Below are 4,886 nucleotides of genomic sequence, written 5' to 3' on the forward strand. Positions count from 1 at the left end.
AGCCTCCCAATGCGCAGCCCCCTCTGCTTGCACAGCTCCACCAGGTTGCTCTTAAGCCGCTTGGCATACATCTTCCTGCTGGCCACTCACCGGCCTGTGTGCTCACAGCTCCCCACAGTTCCCAGGGGGACCCCTAGTGTGCCAGCCCTTCTCGAGGTCACCACCTCTCTGCCAGGGTCGAGCTGCAGACTTCTCCGCCCCTGGGACCACTCGCTGCGATCCCCCCGGGGAACCCTGTTACTGCAAAAGTCCTTCTCGCTGGTCACACACTCCCAGGGGTAATAACCGTCTCTCTCTCACTCTTCAGCATGCCTGGTCCCCGTCAATCCCCCTTCGTTTTACTGCTCCCCAGTCACTTACTGCAGGAAGCGTCGTCCACGGGGTGCAGTAGATCCCACCGCTCCCACCAGTTGTCACGGAGTATTGGGGGACTCAGGGCCCTGCACCCCCGGCTTCCTGCGATTTACCATGACTCTCAGCCAGCCAGTAAAGCAGAAGGTTTATTTGGATGACAGGAATACAGTCCAAGACAGGTCTTGCAGGCACAGACAACAGGGCCCCCCTCAGTTAGGTCCAGCTTGGGGTCCCAGGGCATCCCAGCCCACCCCCCTTTGGGGGGTCAGAGCCATCTCTGCCTCCCAGCCATCTCTCCAGCCCGCTTCCAGCACTCTGCCTTCAGCGACCCCTCCCACAGCCTTTGTTCAGTTTCCCGGGCCAAGGTGTCCCCTGGCCTCCAACCCCTCCCTGGGCTCTCATGCCACACGCTCAGGTATGCGCCCTCGGGCAAACTCCCATCCCCCAATGCAGACTATCCCAGCCACACTCCCCTGTCAACATTCACAGACCACAGTAAGAACAGTCCCAGTTTGTCACAGGCGGGAACATGGTTTCTTCTCTTTCCCTTCTACAGCCCGGCTCAATCTTGTATTTCCATGTGGCAACAGCTATCTTTGGCTGAAAGTTTCATGAGTCGCATCAGGGATTTGAATGCTCAGTTCCAGTTCATGGGTATGGAAAATGACAAAGGTGGCTTTAGAATCTCAGCTTTTATGGGAAGCTTTATCTCACATTGAAGAGTTTAGAGGCCAGCACTGATTGCGAGGGAAGAGCGCCCCCTACTGAGTCCTCCGGCTGCTACCGGCAGCATTGCTGAGGGAGCATGGTCAACACACACTGGGAGACCACTGTGTCCCCTGTTGGGTCTCCCACACCAACCTCCTTTGGCTCATCACCCCCTAGTGTCAGATCGGGGTCAGTACTGCCTAGAAGGGGAAAGGTCTCTTTGCTGAGCTTTCCAGTCCTTTTCTCCAGCCCCCATTTGGTCAGCTAAGCTGCAGGGCTGGTGGGCTCTGGCCTCCATCTCCCCAAAGGTAAAGTGCATGGGGTGATGCCAGGGAGAATGTCTGAGCTTTAACCTTTCCACTCCACTGCAGTGGGGGATTCTTTGCCAGGCTCCTGTGCAGTCCTGCCTCCCGAGGGCCCATTTGCACCGCAGGAGAGATCCTGTGTGAGTCAGGGCTGAGACACATTGCCAGGTGTCAGTGCATACTCAGCACCCAGGGGTTAATGGAATGGTTGCCCCCGTCCAGCCCTGCACTGGATATAATAGTTGGTGGCACTCGGGGGAAGTTGTGCAGATAGCTTGTTATCTGAGGAGAGAAAGACAGTCCAGGGACTGCTAGAGCTGAAATTGGGGTGTGCGACTGGGAAGCCGGGAGAGGAGGAATTGTTAACGGGGCATCAAAGAGGAAGGAAGCAATGGTTGGGGCGGAGAAGGAGGGGTTGATCTCACTGGCACTATGACACATTCCAAGTGGAAAACAGGAGGATTCCAGGTCTGAACAGAGGTTGGGAGATTTGGTGTGTTTGAACCCCAAACTGTGCATCCTAGTCTCAGGCACCAGTGGAATGCAATGGGGATCAAAACCCATATCATATAGGGCCACTTTGTACCATGCTGACAGCGAATATGTTTGGGAATCAAAATTTCTTTTTATCAGTATAGACAAGCTAATGTTGTATAGTCAGGGGATGTAGCATGATAGAGAGCAAACACACTCATGCTTTCCTAGAGACTTTACTTGTTTTCTTTCTTGGTTTGCTCTTTTTAAAAAAAACAACCCTAAAATAAAAGGTTATTTGGTAAGGATCAAACATAGGACCTTGAATACCACAGACCAGGACTGTAATTCTTTGGAGAGTCTATTTGTTTTGTACAATTCCTCACACAATGGTACTGGTCCATGAATGGAGGGTCTAGGAGCTACAATGGTATGAAGAAGAATGAGAAGCCCCTCCATCAGCTCAGTAATTGAGCTTGTGTCACTATAGAAAAAGTGGAAGAATGAATTAGATTTACAAGTTCTTAGAACTTATTTGTCAAAATATTTCAAAAGTTTGTATTTCTGCTTCTTTCATAGAAATCTACAGCATTTATTTCATAGAGAAACAGAGAGAACAAAAAGAGGCTGGAATTTGCAAAGGAGCCTAATAGAGTTAGGTGCCCAAATTCTATTCAACTGGAGTTGGATGCATAGCTACCATTGCTTTTGGGGGACCCAATTCCCATTGAATGATATTTGAGTGCCTACTTCTTTTAGGTTCTCAGCCAAAATGAGTTGCCCACATTTATACATAGAGTCTTTGTGGGAGTTATGAACAGATCTCTGCTCTTTGCTGCAGAAGATACCTAAGCAACCAATGAACAGCCCTGGATTTAGAACATCTTTTCCCCAATGTTCTCCTCAGAGCCCCCTTCACCTCCTCATTCCTAAGGCTGTAGATAATGGGGTTCAGTGTGGGCATGAGGACAATGTATAACAGAGCAGATACTCTGCCACTGTGCCCTCCATAACTCGCCTTGGGTCGGAAATAGATAAAGCTGCCAGAGCCGAAGAACAGAGTCACCACCACCAGATGAGAGGAGCAGGTGGAGAAGGCTTTGCGCCTGCCTTCAGCAGAAGACAGCTTGAGGATGGTGACCATGATGTGAGCCTAAGACACGAGGATCACTATGAAGGGATCCATGACTACCAGCACAGATACCACAAATATCTCCAGCTTGTTCAGGTAGGTGTCGGTGCAGGCCAGCCTCAGCAAAGGGAGGATGTCGCTGAAGAAGTGGTGGATCTCGTTGAGCCCACAGAAGGGCAGCCTGAATATCAGTGTCGTCTGCCCAAAGAAGACAGGGAAGCCGGTGACATAGGACCTGGCCCCCAGCAGAACAGAGACCCTGACCCTCATGATGGCGGTGTAATGTAGTGGATGGGAGATGGCTGTGTAGCGGTCATAAGCCATGGCTGCCAGGAGGTAGCACTCTGCTGTGGGGAAGAACAGAGAAATACAGCTGAGTGGCTCAGCCAGAGAAGGAAATGCTCTTCTTCTCTGCCAGCAGGTTGGCCAGCATCTTGGGGATGGTGATGGAGGTGTAGCAGATCTCCAGGAAAGAGAGATTCCGGAGGAAGAAATACATGGGGGTGTGGAGGGTCCAGTCCAGTGTTGTGATGAGAGCATGATGAGGATGTTCCCCATCAATGTGATGGTGAAGGAGGTCAGCACCAGCACAAAGAGCAACACCTGCATCTCCGAGAGGCTGGAGAATCCCAGGAGGATGAAATATATCACTACGGTGTCGTTTCTGCCTGGCATCTCTGCAAGATCCTTCACTGGCAGATGCAGGGAAGTTATCTAGATAATAGGGAGGAACGATAGATGTATAAGCCACCAAATCCTCCCTCATTCTTTCATAGATTCTAGTCTGACTTCCTGCATATCATAGCTCAGAGAACTTCCTGAAATTATTTCTGTTGCAACAGCTGCAAAAATATTTTTACAAAAACATCCCATCTCGTTTTAAAATCTTGCTAGTGATGGAAAATCCACCACAGTCCTTGGTAATTAGTTGCAATCCATCCTTTTTTTCCAGTCTGAACTTGTCTCGCTGCAACTTCCATATCCAAATATCCGATTAGATAGAAACCAAGTTATCTCCATGGGCTTTCTTCTCTCATCTATTTCCTTTTCCTATTGAAATCTATCTGTTGAACAATACTTCTATCAATCTGCCTATCCAGATGCACACTGTTATGGGTTAAACATCACTGAAGCTAGTGAGTGTAATAGCCACCTTGCATTCAGGATAAATATATTAAAAAGTTGAGCTCCTTTATGGACTAGACAGCTGAAACAATAGAAGCCTCTCCCCAAAACAAAAACATATGCAAGGCTGGTGTAGGAGTTAGCCAGTGTCAAAGTTAGACTCAGGACTCATAGTTTGTCAGACCACTCTGTTTTATTAGCACAGCGCTCTGCTAATACAGTCAGATAATGTGAGCCTCCATGCAAGATTCAAACAGTCTTATTTATACAGATAAAAGGGTGCGAACTAAACAAAGGGACAGAGAGAGCAAAATTGTAAAATATGCATGGAGCACAATATGCATATCCTGCTTCCTTATTAACTCTTATCGATCTAAGGCTAATGCTTCACCAATTGCCCTTAAATGCAAGTTAAGCATTAATGTCTGCTTTTCTGACCCCCTGGCTTGCAGCATTTCTCATTTCTACTTAAAGGTACATACAGCATTCTTTAATTCATTCTATTTCTTTAATATAATTCATTTCACTTTCACAATCCCTCCTTTTGGTCAAGCTTACGCAAAGACCAACAATTACTGGGTTCCACATATTAATAGTTCTTTATCTCTTGGTTCATCAGTGATATTTAACATCATCATATTAGCACTCTGTTTTGGGGCAGTCACCTGGGTGGCATACCTTACACAATTCTGGATACAACAGGAGATTAACTGAAAACATACAAAAATCATTAGGATTCCACACAGGATAGTCAGGGCTCCCTGAAACAACCAGTTTCCTATGCCAGA

At 48.0% G+C, this 4,886-nt stretch overlaps 1 pseudogene; it reads right to left on the reverse strand.

Moving 5' to 3' along the window:
* Positions 1 to 2,652: 2,652 nt before the first annotated feature.
* On the reverse strand, positions 2,653 to 3,648 carry LOC135975161 (olfactory receptor 10A2-like; annotated as a pseudogene).
* Between the last annotated feature and the right edge of the window lie 1,238 nt (positions 3,649 to 4,886).

This window comes from Chrysemys picta, chromosome 13, assembly GCF_011386835.1.
Source record: "Chrysemys picta bellii isolate R12L10 chromosome 13, ASM1138683v2, whole genome shotgun sequence".
Taxonomy (NCBI): Eukaryota; Metazoa; Chordata; order Testudines; family Emydidae; genus Chrysemys; species Chrysemys picta.